This window comes from Sorex fumeus, unplaced genomic scaffold (assembly GCF_029834395.1).
Source record: "Sorex fumeus unplaced genomic scaffold, SorFum_2.1 ptg000036l, whole genome shotgun sequence".
Lineage (NCBI taxonomy): Eukaryota > Metazoa > Chordata > Mammalia > Eulipotyphla > Soricidae > Sorex > Sorex fumeus.
Genome location: NW_026606093.1, coordinates 23,548,050 through 23,563,395, shown reverse-complemented (window position 1 = coordinate 23,563,395; position 15,346 = coordinate 23,548,050). Strand labels below are relative to the sequence as shown.

The 15,346-nt window shown below is 49.0% G+C and overlaps 1 protein-coding gene across 2 annotated transcripts in view; it reads right to left on the bottom strand.

Moving 5' to 3' along the window:
* The window catches only part of PRMT8 (protein arginine methyltransferase 8), a 121,972-nt gene that overhangs the window by 88,077 nt on the left and 18,549 nt on the right, over positions 1-15,346 (bottom strand). The window lies entirely within an intron of this gene.

The window sequence follows — 15,346 nt, the reverse complement described above, 5'->3', positions numbered from 1 at the left end:
CGGTTTTCTTGGCTGGAAAGGAGATGGGGTTCATCTGAGCTGACCCAGTTCGCAGCCAAGAATGCTGAGGCATAGACTGGGAGACACTTATGTTCAAAGAGCACTGTAGCACTGTCATCCCATTGTTCATCAATTTGCTCGAGCAGGCACCAGTTATGTCTCCATTGTGAGACTTGTTGTTACTGTTTTTGGCATATCGAATACACCATGGGGAGCTTGCCAGGCTCTGCCATGCAGGCGGGATACTCTTGGTAGCTCCCGAGAGGGATGGAGGAATCGAACCTGGGTTGGCCACATGTAAGGCAAATGCACTACCCTCTGTGCTATCGCTTCAGCCCCTTATGTTCAAATAATCATAATAATTATAGGAACTTAATACTGTGCTCCGAGCAATATTCTAAATTCTACAAACTCATTCAAACATCCCAGCCATGTTTTGAGATGGGTCCTTCCTCTTCGCTCTCCTTTCTTCTCTCCCTCTCCCTCTCCTCCTTTGTTCCTTCCTTTTTCCACACTCAGCACTCGCGTGAAGACATGTGTCAAGTTAAACTTGCAGCAGCAACGTTTCCCTGTCTCGAAGTCGGTGACCACAAATGAAAAGCAAAACTAAATAACTCATGGTGGGTTTTAAAGCGTGACCTCAAAGTCTCACTCCCGAGGCAAGAACCACGACAGAGCATCCCCGAGGCTCTGGAATAAAGCACACACAACTGCAGGTCAGAGTGGCCAAAGAAGAGAGAGAAATAGGAGCCAGCCCACGATAACCCAAGCCTGGTCTAGGCTCAACTGAGCAACTGCACTGTAGGCCCATGGATGGAGCAGGATTGACAACAGAATCCTATCCTGGGAGATGGCGGATTGCAGAGAAGATATGGGGAGGAACAGCCCTTCCCTTGCTGCCATTTTCAAATGCAAACTCTTTTCTTTTTTTTTTATTTAAATTTTTTTTTTATTTTTTAACGAATTACCCTGAGGTGGGCTGGAGCAACAGCACAGCAGGTAGGGCATTTGCCTTGCACACAGCCGACCCGGCTTCGATTCCTCCGCCCCTCTCGGAGAGCCCAGCAAGCTACCGAGAGTATCTCGCCCGCATGGCAAAGCCTGGCAAGCTCCCTGTGACATATTTGATATGCCCAAAACAGTAACAACAAGTCTCACAATTTGTTGTGAGACGTTACTGGTGAACAACGGGAGGACAGTGTTACAGTGCAACCATGAGGTACAGTTACAGACTTAACAAACTTTTGTGCTTACGTTTCAGTCATACAATGATCGAGTGCCCATCCCTCCAACAGTGCCCACTCTCCACCACCAATGTGCCCAGTATCTCTCCACCCCTCCCACCACCCACACCCTATCCCTTCCCCTCCCTCTCCCCCCCCCCCCCCCACTGTGGCGGGCACATTCCCTTCTACTCTCTCTCTCTCCTTTAGGGTGTTGTAGTCTGCAATGCAAATATTGAATGGCCATCATGTTCACTCTATAGTTCTACCTTCAGCACACATCTCCCATCCCAAGTGGGTACTCCAAGCATCCTTTATTTGGTGTTCCCTTCTCTATCTGAGCTGCCTTTTTCCCCAGCATGTGAGGCCGGCTTCCAAGCTGTGGTGCAATCCTCCTGGTCCTTGTCTCTACTATCCTTGGTCCAAACCCATTTCTGTGTGAAGAGGTGAGAGCCAGGGCTCAGCAGAGATAGGCCCAGGGTCCAGTCTGGAGTGGTTCCATGCCACTTCTCTGTGCCCTTCTGAGATGTGGATGGCTGATGGTGCACACAGCTTTGCAAAGAGCAAACGGTAGTCCGTCATGGGGTAAACCGATCCCAGCCTCTGGAGAGAGGCTGAGACAGGCACTGGGATGTGGCATCTACCAGCAAAAACGTGGGGCTCCCTTGGGAGGAGAGTAGAGAGGAAGCTTGGGAGGATGGGTCCGGTGAGTGAGAGGGATTCTCCCGGGGGTCCTTGCAAGGGTGTGAACTGGGGGAGCCAGAGGCATTCTCCTGTTGGGGGAGTCTGTGGAGTCACCACGGCATGTAGAAAGAAGGGCTTGAGAATAAAATAGCTCTACCTTGGTTCTGTGACTCCCTTTGCTTAAGAGCTTGGGAGATTCAAGCATCACAGTCTGGACTAGGCTGGGACCCCAAGACAAAGACAGTCTGTTTTTGCAAACTCTAGTCTGCAGGACATGGAGTTCGGGAAGCAATGCAGATGCCTCTGATAGGAGTGACAGCTCTGCACAGGGCTCACCATCCTCTGGACTCGATGCAATAGATTCACTAACAAGAAAGTCCCAGTGGGCACACATGCCATGCAAGGACCTCCTGCACCGCTAGGCTGTCATGCAACCTTGATTCCCAAGGTCCCCTTGCCCAGGGGGATCCTTGAGACTCTTCCCCCAGCCACCAGCTGGAAAGGATCTCTGGGTGCCATGCCCTGCACTCGCAGGACAAGATGAAGAATGAGGGGCTAGGGGGTTTCAGCTGAATAGCCACAGGTTCTGAGGGATGACTGAGGCCCAGGATAGGTCCCCAAAGTGCTCCAGCCCAGCCCGGCCCAGCTACATGCAAAGGGGTTCTTCCCTCTGACCACCAACCTCTTGGGGTACGTGTCTCTGGAGAGTGAGAATGGGGTGGGGAACAGCACCCCACAATCCCTGAGAATATTAGTCTTTTGTTCCTGCTGAGCCTCTGTGGCAGCGAGACCCTGGGCAGGGCCCGTGAGAGAAACGGGGACCCCCTGGGTCTACACTCAAGTATGTGGGAGCTTTCTCAGTATCCAGACGACTGTGCAAACTAATGCACATGGTTGGTCTCAATTGGCCCATCTGCGTGGCCCTAGAAAGACGTCAGAGCTGCAGGGTGGGGGTCTGGAGCGATAGCACATCAGGGAGGGCGTTTGCCTTGCACGCAGCCGACCCGGGTTCGATTCCCAGCATCCCATATGGTCTCCCAAGCACTGCCAGGAGTAATTCCTGAGTGTATGAGCCAGGAGTAATCCCTGTGCATCTCCAGGTGTGACCCAAAAAGAAAAAAAATAAATAAAGGGCTTCAGGGTGGCCTGGGGGGAGAGGTTGTGGTGCAATGGTGGGCTCCTCTGTCTAGTCCATAGCCCTGACCCCACACCTTAGGCCACATTGGGCAACCACAGTCTCTACAAAGGTCACCTCTAAACTTGAGCCAACCTGGTGTCCCCCAGCCCCTCATGCCTAATTAGCTCCGTTCAGCGGTACCCAGTGGACCCAAGCTAATGCCAGGGGGCAGACGCTGAGCTCAGGAATGAAGGGTGAAGAGGGTCCAGGCAGGAGTCCCATCCTGCGGGGAGAAAGATGGTCAGCAGAAGAAAATGACCAGATGAAGGCGGATACGTGGGCCCCTTCTCCAGCCGAAGGGTCCCGGCTGGTAGAAGGAAGATGAGAGGCACCTATGGAAATGCCTGTGTCTGTTCCAGAGGTGGGAGCACGAGACACGGAAGCTCCCAGGAAATGGGAAAGGAAGCCAGGGGGCGGGGAGAGGCCTCAGGAAGGGGCTGGTGGGGGGAGCAGGAAGTAGGCAGCAGGAGGCAGGAACCCGGCTCCAGGACCAGGCACTTAAGCCCAGGCCCATTGGGCTATAAACAGCTCTCACTGGCACCAACCCCAACTGTAAAGTCGTGTTTTTTTTTTTCTCCCATAAGAACAAGAGGCTTTGCTGAAGGTGCCACATCCTGCTCTGGTCTCCAAGCTTTGGCCAACCTGAGTCGTTTTTCCTCTGAGCAGCCTGGCCTGTGGAAGGACACAAAGGGGGACCTAGCAGGTAAGTAGGGGGTGTCACAGCAATAGGGTACCAGAGGAGAGGTGGGGGGCTCCTTCCCATGATAGTCTGTGGAGCAGACAACCCCACACCCCTCCTGCCAGAGTCACTCTTCTAGAACTTTCTAGGAGGGTCCAGACCCTTTCCTAGATGGCATGGAAGCTGGACATTGGGGGGGGGGGGTGGCTCTCTGTGTTGGCTGCACCACAGTCTTGGCTGGTAGAACCTTCTCTCTGGTTTTTTTTTTTTTTTGGCTCACGCCCAGCGATGCACAGGAGTTACTCCTGGCTCATGCACTCAGGAATTACTCCTGGCGGTGCTCAGGGGACCATATGGGATGCTGGGAATCGAACCCAGGTCGGCTGCGTGCAAGTCAAACATCCTACCTGCTGTACTATATAGATCCATCCCCTTCTCCCTGTGCTTGGACCACAGGGATAGTGCCATCGGATAAGGTTCTTCCCTTGCATGCAGCTGACCTGGATTCAACCCTGGGAACCATATGTTCTTCCAAGCCCGACTATGAGCGATTCCTGAGTACAGAGTCCGGGAATAGGCCCTGAGCAACGCTGGGTATGATAGACAGAAAAATAAATAAATAAACAAACAAAATCTCACCACAAACTGGGTCATCCGTGTTGGCCTTTGGCCAGACGCAGCCTGGGTTCCGGTTTCCACATATTCTCCTCCTCCCTCATTTCTTAACATTAAGGCCAAAGCTGGTTCACAGAGAGACTGAATCTGCCTTCTAGGGAAGAGCCTCATTCTCCCCTGCTCTGGAGCCCGGAAAGGTTCTAAAGAGAAGGTTCTAGAAGGTTCTAAAGAAAAGGTTCTAGAACGTTCTGCTTCTGCAAGGTGCTGCTGACTTCTTGTCCGTGACCCCCCAAAACTCCAGCCTTATTTCTTTGTCAACAGTCACTTCCTGCCTCATGGACGTAAGCTTTGAGGAGCTGAGTCGAGTTTTGTTTGCCCTTGTGTGTGGCCACACTTGGTGGTAGCCAGGAGAACAGGCAGTCCGAGGGACAAACCTGGGCCCTGTGTCCACACAGACGATACCCTTTGAGCCATCTGTCCTGCCCTGGGTGGGCTTTATGAAGGCCAGACTGTGGGACCTATGGTGGCATCAGCCACTGTAACCTCTGGCACTGTCCTGTTTGGACTTTGGTTCCATCCCCGAGCTGAGATGGAACCCAGGACCTGTGGTCAAGGGGCCTGCTGGCGGGCGTGGGCCCCAGGGCAGACCTGGCCCAGGAGCAGCTTTCCTGAGCCCCTCCGGCCCCGACACTGCTCTCTGACAGCCACCTGGCACCGCCATGCTCAGACAGCATCAGAGCTGAGTTCCACCCACAAAGCCTCATGATGGTTCTCCGAGGGGCCAAAGGTCTGGCCTGGGGGTTGGGCCAGGCCACCTCTGAGCTGCTACCTGCCTTGCCCTCCCTTCCTGGGTCCCATGGGGATCAGTGCAGAAGGCGGCACCCCCTTCCTGAGCAAGGCGCCCCCACCCACTTCCTGCCACACCCCGGTTGTCCTCCTTTTAGGCTGGGCCTGCCTGGTACGGAGCAGGGGGGCACGGGCACCCACACACACGCCCTCTGCCTCCCGCGTCAGGAACTAGCGGGTCTGCTGGGCCTGACCTATTTTCTTTTTTAAAAAAAAATAAACCGGGGCTGTTTTCCAGTTCCCAGGCAGTCCCCCATCCCCATCCCACCCCTGCCCCAAGCTGCCACTGATTCAATTCTCTTCCTTCTAGCCTTGAATATCTGGGCTAGAGATGTCAGGTTCATTGGCTGTCAGCCTCCTGCTTCTTCCCTCCTCCATGGGCTGAGCAGGCAGACCTACCCCTGAGCCCCCTCCTCTCCCTCTCTCTGCCCTCCTGGTGTGGCAGAGATCTTCTCCAGGAAGGGGGTCACTTGCCCCAAGAGGTCCCAGCAATGGCAGGTCCTGCCCACTCCCACCACCCTCACACAGAGTCCCTGTAGTCTTGGATTCAGGTTTAAGTGACTCTGCAAAAGCAAATCAGGGCTCTGGACTCCCCGGCTCAGAGGAAGAAGAGGGTGTGAGGGGAAGATGAGGACATCTAGGGGTGGCGGAGGGGAGTTGGGGGGTGTCCCTGTTTCTCTCTTATTCCTCTTCCTCTTTTTCAAGCCCATCATGATAAAGTCACCTCCTCCGCAGGGTTCGGGGTCAAGCCTTCTGCACCCACCCTGCCTCCAGGGGCCTGCGGGGGTGACTGAGAGTTGCCGGTCATGGGCTATTGCGAGGAAACTGAATCACACTCCAGGAGGCTAAGGCACCGTGACTCGGTGCCCAGGTGCTATTTTTTTATTTATTTATTTTTTTAGTTTTTATTAGAGAGACATCATGAGGTACAGTTGTAGACTTACAAATTTTTGTGCTTGGGTTTCAATTATTCAATGATCAAATACCCATCCTTCCACCAGTGCCCATTTCCCACCACCACGGATCCCAGTATCCCTCCCACCCCCTATCCCCCCCCAACCCACCCTGCCTCTGTGGCAGGGCATTCCCTTTTGTTCTCTCTATTTTATTGGGTGTTGTGGTTTGCAACAGAGGCAATGGGTGACAATCATGTTTGAGCTCCCATTGGACCCAGCAATACCACTCCTGGGAATAGATCCCAGAGAGGCAAAAAAATATAGTCAAAGTGACATCTGCAATTGTTTGTTCATTGCAGCACTCTTTACAATAGCCAGAATCTAGAAAAAACCTGAGTGCCCGAGAACAGATGACTGGTTCAAGAATCTTTGGTACATCTACACAGTGGAGTACTATGTAGCTGTTAGAAAAGATAAAGTCATGAAATTTACATACAAGTGGTACTACATGGAAAGTATCATGCTAAGCGAAATGACTCAGAAAGAGCGGGATAGACATAGAAAGATTGCATTCATCCAGGAGCTATTTTCAAGCACCATCTGGGATTTGGGGACTGGTATCCGATATGGTAGCCTAGGCTGTCCTTGGTGCTCTGTGACGCTGACCCTGGCCCTCGCCCACTTCAGTGTCCACTTTCTGGGCTCTATCCTGCCCCCCTCCTTTCCTGAAGCCGTTGGAGCACTGTGCCACCGCACTCTTGAGGAATACGGTCACTGTGGCTACCTGGTCCCCCTCTGCAGGCTCTAACACCTGCCTTCTCTGTTTCCCGGCTCGGGCGGAGCCCACAGAAGCTAGTGTTCTCAGCGGTTGTGTTTGATTCGGTCTGGTTGGCATGAGGACGGTGGGCAAATGGTCTTACATCACTGGGATTTCAGCAGCTCAAAGGTAAACTCCTCCAGGCCAGTAAACAGATCTTAGGAGTCAATGACTTCCCCTGCCCACTCGAACCCTTAGTACAGGCTCCACAGAGATGCTTAGATCAGAGTGCCATGACACTTGAGCTGGGTCAAGGTCGTGCTTCATAATTACATCAGCAGAGCAGCTTCCGCCCCCCGCTTCAGCGGAAAGGGAACAGGAAGCCAAAAGCGAGACGAGGAATCTGCAGGATCCTAATAATCATCTACACGCCTTGGAGGGTTCAGGGAGCCTCCAGGTGCTTTGCCAAGAAGAGGCCCGTCTTCGGGCATTTCTAGGAGAAGGAATTATCCAGGGCCATAGAATATATTCACTGAGTAACTATCATTCCATCTAGAGAGAAAAGTGGCTTCAAGTGAAGATTCGAGTATATTTGTCAGACTTTTTTTTTTCCCCCAGTGAGTTTGTCACACTAGGGCACTGCAAAACCAGAATGGAGGATGCGTGTGGTGGTTCAGAGGAACTGGCTCCCCATCGCCCACCGCACACCCTCCCCACCCTCACCCCCAGCAGAGCAACTCACATCCCAACTCCAATCTTTCTCAGCACTTCTGGCCCTAACCATCACCCTGGAACTCAGATCTGGAGGAAAAGGAATCACCAAATCAGCAAGAAAATTGCAAGTGGTGGGGCCAGAGAGGTAGTACAGGCAATAGGGCATCTGACTTGCACTCAGCCAAGCCTGATTCAATACTTGGCATGGCACTGAGCCAGGAGTGATCTCTGAGCACAGAGCCAGGGGTGAGTCCTGAGCACTACTGGGTGTGGGTCAAGCCCCTCTTCCCTCTGAAATTAAATGACAAGACCAGAGCCACCAGGCCAGAGCCAGGCCACTCCACCCACCTCTGGTTTCTGTGAAGTCCTCTGGGTGCTTCCTGTTAGGTTCATCCAAATCATTCACTTCAGAGAAGCACATTTTCACCCAACTCCCAGCAAAAATGACTGACTCCTTCCATCAAATTCTGAGGCCAATATTTTCCCCAAGTACTGGCACCCAGCTAGAAAGGGAGCAATTATCAGTCCTGGTAAGATCCAAGGAGGTTCCAAAGGGGAACTCATGTTAAGCCAATCATAGGTTCTGGGATCTGAATTTTTCCCCACCAGAGCACTCCCAAACAAGAAAAATCTAAGACAGAATATCACCAATAGACACTTTTGAGATATTAAAGTCAAATGATTGGAGGAGCTGGAGCAATAGTACAGTGGGTAGGGCGTTTGCCTTGCACGCAGCCAACATGGCCGACCCGAGTTTGATTCCTCTACCCCTCTCGGAGAGTCCTGCAAGCTACTGAGAGTATCTCGCCCGTATGGCAAAGCCTGGCAAGCTCCCCGTGACGTATTTGATATGCCAAACACAGTAACAATTGTCACAATGGAGATGTTAGTGGGCCCACTCGAGCAAATCGATGAACAACGGGAGGACAGTAACAGTGATAATCCTATTAATAATGGGTTTTCATGGACATAATTTCAACACCTCTCCCATCACCAGTGTACCCATCTTCCTCCTCCAATAACCCCAAAACCCATCCCTCTACTGTCTGTCACTGTCCTCCCGTTGTTCATTGATTTGCTCGAGCGGTCCCAGTAACGTCTCCATTGGAGACTTTGTTGTTACTGTGTCTGGCATATCGAATACGTCACGGGTAGCTTGCCAGGCTCTGCTGTGCGGGCGAGATACTCTCGGTAGCTTGCCGGGCTCTCCGAGAGGGGTGGAGGAATCGAACTCGGGTCGGCCATGCTGGCTGCGTGCAAGGCAAACGCCCTACCGCTGTGCTATCGCTCTAGCCCATCCATCTACATATATCATATTATTTTTTAACACAAATAAGGATATATATTTTAGGATTTTTTAATGTAAGGTGCTTCAATATTAGTGAAGTTAGACTGTGATTTTATATATTTGTCTTTATTACAAATGCTAATTTAGTGACACAACTAAAAGAAAACATATAAGGGCAGTAAAGAAGATAGCATGGACTTATGAAAAATGTTCTAATACTTTTCTGCCCATCCCCAACCAGAGAGGCTGAGATAGAAGATGAAGAAAACAAGGAACAGAAAGTAATATAGAACAAATATCATCAAAGTATATTTAATAGTATTTAATATAGATAAGATCTCTGAACTTATCTATATTAAATATCTCAACTGAAAGGCAAAAGTTGCCATATTCAATTAAAAAACCATCATATCGAAGGGATGGATGTTGGAACATTATATGACTGAAACCCAATCATAAACAACCTTGTAGCTGTTTATCTCACTGTGACTCAGTTTTTTAAAATAGCACTGTAGTGCTGTATCACTGTCCTTTCGTTGTTCATTAATTTTCTCGAGCGGGCACCAGTAACATCTCACAACAAATTGTGAGACTTGTTGTTACTGTTTTTGGCATATTGAATACATCACGGGTAGCTTGTCAGGCTTTGCCATGCAGGCGACATACTCTCGGTAGCTTGCCAGGCTCTCTGAGAGGGGTAAAAGAATCGAACCCAAGTCGACCATGCACAAGGCAAATGCCCTACCCACTGTGCTATCGCTCCATCCCAATTTTTAAAAATAAGTAAATAAATAAATTTTTTAAAAAGCATCGGGGGCTGGAGCGATAGCACAGTAGCATTTGCCTTCCACGCGGCTGACCTGGGTTCGATTTCCAGCATCTCATATGGTCCCCTGAGCACCGCCAGGAGTAATTTCTGAGTGCAAAGCCAGGAGTAACCCCTGAGCATTGCCATGTGTGACCCAAAAACAAACAAACAAAAAATACCATCATATGCCACTCTATCTGAAACTTGCTTTTAACATAAAAAAGTAAACAAAAGTGCAAACCCCGAATATCATACTCAAAGGCAGAGACCTGAGTCTCTCCTCTCAGCTCAGTCACAGAAGGATGTCTATGATTCAACACAGTAATGGAAGTCCTTGCCACAGTAATAAGGCAAGAAAGATAAATGAAAGGATTTAAGTTGGAAAAGAAGTCAAACTTCAGTTATTCAAAGACATGACTTCACATAGGAAACCCTAAGTTCCACTCACTACAAAAAATGCTTGAAGCAATAAACATATACAGCCAAGTTCAGTTTCCAAAGTCAATGTGCAGAAGTCCATTTTATTTTTATATGTAAATGAAGAGGCAAAAGAGAAAAAAACCTGTTTAAAAAAATCCCTCTGATAACTGTGTCCCTCCACCACAAAAATCAAATACCTGGGAACCAACAAAGGAGGTGAATGACTTTTACAAAGAAATCTACAAATTACTGTTTGAAAAAAATTAAAAAGAAGAAAGCACAAGAAAATGGAAACATAATCTTTGTTCATTGATTAGAAGAATTAACATTGTTTAAATAACTCTCAAAATTCTCAAGACATTCTTTTGGGACATACTTCTAAAATGTATGTGGTGAGAGAAGCCTACCCAAATAGCAAAAAAAAAAAAAAATCTGAGGGGAATAAAGAGGGTGGAAGCATATCGTTCCTTCCCTTTGATATACTATAAAAATGTAATAATCAAAACAGTGTGAAAGTAGAATAAAGGCAGACTTTCAATTCAATGGAATATAATGATGGACCTAGAGATAAATCTTCAGATATATGTGCAGTTATGTGTGTGACAAAGGAGCTGGGTGAATAAAGTTGAGAAAATGGTACTGGGGAAAAAAGTATGCAAAAAACAAATTGCGGCAGGTATACACAATGGAATACCACACAGTCACTGTCACTGTCACTGTCCTCCCGTTGTTCATCGATTTGCTCGAGTGAGCCCAGTAACGTCTCCATTGTGACAACTGTTACTGTGTTTGGCATATCGAATACATCACAGGTAGCTTGCCAGGCTTTGCCGTGTGGGCAAGACACTCTCAGTAGCTTGCCGGGATCTCTGAGAGGGGTGGAGGAATCGAACTTGGGTCAGCCATGTTGGCTGCGTGCAAGGCAAACGCCCTACCCGCTGTGCTATAGAAAAAAATAGTCATGCAGTTTTCAGCAACTTGGATGGAACTGTAAGATAACATGCTGAACAAAGTAAGCCAGAGGCAGAAGGACAAATTCAGAGTGATCTCACTCCTCTGTGGTCATGACTGTCACTGTCACTGTCCTGTCCACCCTCTGTTCATCAATTTGCTTGAGCAGGCCCAGTAACGTCTCCATTGTGAGACTTGTTGTTATCGTTTTTGGCATATGGAATACTCCACGGGGAGCTTGCCAGGCTCTGCCGTGCGGGCGAGATACTCTCGGTAACTTGCCAGACTCTCCGAGAGGGATGGAAGAATCGAACCCAGGTCAGCCGCATGCAAGGCAAATGCCCTACCAACTGTGCTATTGTTCCAGCCCTTGTTTGCTATCGCTCCATATAGAGAAAGTATATGGTATATAGAGAAACAAATCAAACAGTATCAATCAATAACAAACCCCAGATACAGACCTGAATGTTAGGTTGAGGAAGGCGAGAGGCTGCCAGGAAGTGACATTGGGACATAACTGGAAGGTCTGGAGCACACAGGTGGAGCTAAGGGAGCAAAAGTGGGCACCAAACCCACAACTTAATCAGTGAATAATGGGGACAGATGTAAGAGGAAAGGATCTTCTTTTTTTGTCTTTTTGGGTCACATCCAGCAATGCTCAGAGGTTACTCCTGGCTCTGCATTCAGGAATTACTCCTGACAGTGCTCAGGGGATCATATGGGATGCCGAGGATCAAACCCGGGTTGGCCGCATGCAAGGCAAATGCTCTACCTGCTGTGCTATTGCTCTAGCACTGAAGAAATTTTTGACTCGAGTGGTCATAGGCATGGGAAGGGAGGATCCTGGGCACTTCAATGGCAGGAAGAATGGTATTGTAACCTTATCACCTAAGCTACAAAAATATAGCACTATAGCACTGTCCTCCCATTGTTCATCAATTTGCTTGAGCAGGCACCAGACTTGTTGTTATTGTTTTTGGCATACCGAGTACACCACGGGGAGCTTTCCAGGCTCTGCCGTGCTGGTGGGATACTCTCAGTAGCTTGCCGGGCTCTCCAAAGGGGATGGAGGAATCAAACTCAGGTCAGTCACGTGCAAAGCAAACGCCCTACCCGTTGTGCTATCACTCCAGTGCTATAAAAATATATGAATAAAAAATGAACCTGGACTCCCATCTCACACGATACGGAAAAGTCAGTTCAAGATGGATGAGAGGCCTTGATATTAAGCCTGAATCCATAAAATACATCAAGGAAAACACGGACAGAACTCTTCACACTGACTTCAAAGGCATCTTCAATGATGTCATGCCATTGACTAAAAAAAAAAAAAGAAGCAAAAAAATAGTCAAATGAGACTACATCTCACTACAATGTGTCTGCACCATGAGAGAAATAATGGCCAGAATTAAGAGACCCCCGCTGAGAGGGGGGAAATATTCACTCACTGCACGTCTGACAAATGGCTAATATCCAAGATTTATAAAGTGCTCACAAAATTTAGCAGCTATAAAACAAACAACCCAATTAAAAAATGAGGAGAGGAACTGAACAGACACTTCTTCAAAGAAGACACACAGATGGCCAATAGGTATACGGAAAGGTATTCCTCATCATTCATCAGGGAAATGCAAATCAAAACAACAATAAGATATCATCTTCCATCAATGAGACTAGCATATATCAAAAAGACAGGAAACAGCCAGTGTTGGGTGGGGGAGGGGTATGGGGTAAAGGGGTCCCTCATTCACTGTTGGCACAACTGTCAGCTAGTTCAGCCTTTATGGACAACAATATGGCAACATCTCCAAAATTCACTCTATCACTGTATCACTGTCATCTCGTTGTTCATCAATTTCCTCAAGCAGGCACCAGTAACGTCTCCATTTGTCCTAGCCCTGAGATTTTAGCAAGTGCCACACTGGAGGCTCTTTCAGGGACAGGGGAATAAGACCCATCATTGTTACTAGATTTTGGCATATCGAATACGCCACGGGGAGCTTGCCAGACTCTGCCATGCCAGAAGGATACTCTCGGTAGCCTGCCGAGTTCTCCAAGAGCGAGAACTAGACAATAAGAGGTCACACGGCTTGTATTCCAGATAATTCAGTTATTTCACTCCTTGGTGTTCACTCCAAGAGCACAAATTCAAGAGGATATTTGCGGGGCTGGAGCGATAGCACAGCAGATAGGGCATTTGCCTTACACACGGCCAACCCAGGTTTGATTCCCAGCATCCCATATGGTCCTCTGAGCACCGCCAAGAGTAATTCCTGAGTGCAAAGCCAGGAGTAACCCTTGTGCATCGCCGGGTGCGACCCCCCCAAAAAAAGGGGAAAAATAGGATATTTGCACACCTATGTTTATTGCAGCACTGTTCACCATCACCAAGACCAATCCAAGAAACAATCCAAGCACCCAGCGAGAGATGAGGAGATCAAGAAGCCCAGGTACACAACGCAATCCGACTCATCTAGGAGAAGATGAAATCCTGCTGCAGTCCACTGACACTTGGAGAGCACTGAAGAGAACCGTACTGAGCAAAGTGAGTCAAAGAGAGAAGGACACATCTTAAACATGATCCCTCGCCTGCCTGAAGTACAAACATAGGACGGGACTCGACCATGGCCAGGAAGAAAAGACTCCGAGCGTGGAGTCTGCAGAACTGAGTCTGCCAAGTGGCGGACGAGAGGCTGGTGGCGGGAGTGTGGAGTGATGCTTCTGAAGGCAGGTGTGGTGTAGCAACGCTGGATTCCTGAAACATCCGTATGAACACTGTTATGAATCACAGAGCCCAAATAAGAAAGTTAACAAAGGGAACGTGGGAGAGCGCAAAAAGGACTGGAGCACATGCGAGGCATGTGCAAGGCCCCCAGTGGGCTGCCCAATACCTTCTGGTTCCCCAAGCCCCACCCCAGCTCTGCTAAGCCCCGGCAGTACAGAACTGGGAGTGGCCCCGGGGCCCACTGAGTACTGCGGGGGAGGCTCCCTCCATAAAAGGAAATAAAAGATGAAAATAGCACATCATGTTATAGCTAATAAAAGGAAAGCTGGAGTCAGTGTATTACTACCAGCCTAATTAGTTTTCAGAACGAATATTACCAGCTAAAGAAGTAAAATGCCTTCCGTAATGATAAAAAGATCACTTCATCAAAGGGATGTAATGATTTCAAATGTTAATTTATGTAATAAAAGTGAAAACTGACAGGACCAAACATCAGCAAATGCAAATTAAAATTACAATGAGAGAAAGAGAGAGAGAGAGAGAGCACCTCAACCCCCATGAGGATGACTAATTAAAATATTCAGTGTGCAGGGCTGGAGAGATGGTACAGATGGTGAGGTCGTTGCTTTGCATGTGGCTGACCCTAGTTCAATCTCTGACACCACATATGGTCCCCCAAGCGTAAACAGGAGTGATCCCAGTGTACAGAACCAGGAGTGAACCCTGAACAGAGTTTGAAAAGATACAGGATACCCAAGGACAGTAGAAACAAGGGCAAGGAGGATTAGTCCACAGTTGGAAGCCTGCCTCAAGTGCTGGGGGAGAAGGCGATTGGGATAGAGAAGGGACCATTACGGCAAAGGTAATTGGAAATGATCACTCTGGAGAAGAATTGCGTGCTGAAAGTAGGTAAAGGAACAAACATGATAACCTCTCATTATCTGTACTGCAAACCATAATGCGAGAGGGGAGGGGGGAGGGTGGGAGGGAGGGAGGAAGTGCCTGCATAGAGGTAGGCTGGGGGTTGGGTGGGAGGGGAACTGGGATCACTGGTGGTAGGAAATGGACACTGATAGAGGGATGGGTGTTGGATCATTGTATGACTGAAACCCAATTATGAACAGCTCTGTGACTATGTCTCATGGTGATTCAATGAAAAGAAAAACAAAAAAGAAGGGGCTGGAGCGATAGTACAGCATGCAGCTGACCCAGGTTCGCTTCCCAGTATCTCATATGGTCCCCCAAGCACCGACAGGTGTAATTATTGAGAGCAGCACTGTAGCACTGTCCTCCTGTTGTTCATCAATTTGCTCGAGCTGGCCCAGTAACGTCTCCACTGTGAAACTTGTTGTTACTGTGTTTGTTTGGCATATTGAATACATCGCGGGGAGCTTGCCAGGCTTTGCCGAGCGGGCGAGATATTCTCGGTAGCTTGCCGGGCTCTCCGAGAGGGGAGGAGGAATTGAACCTGGCTCGGTCAGGCCAGCCACGCGCAAGGCAAACACCCTACCGCAGAGTCAGGAGTAACCCCTGTGCATCACCGGGTGTGACCCAAAAAGCAAA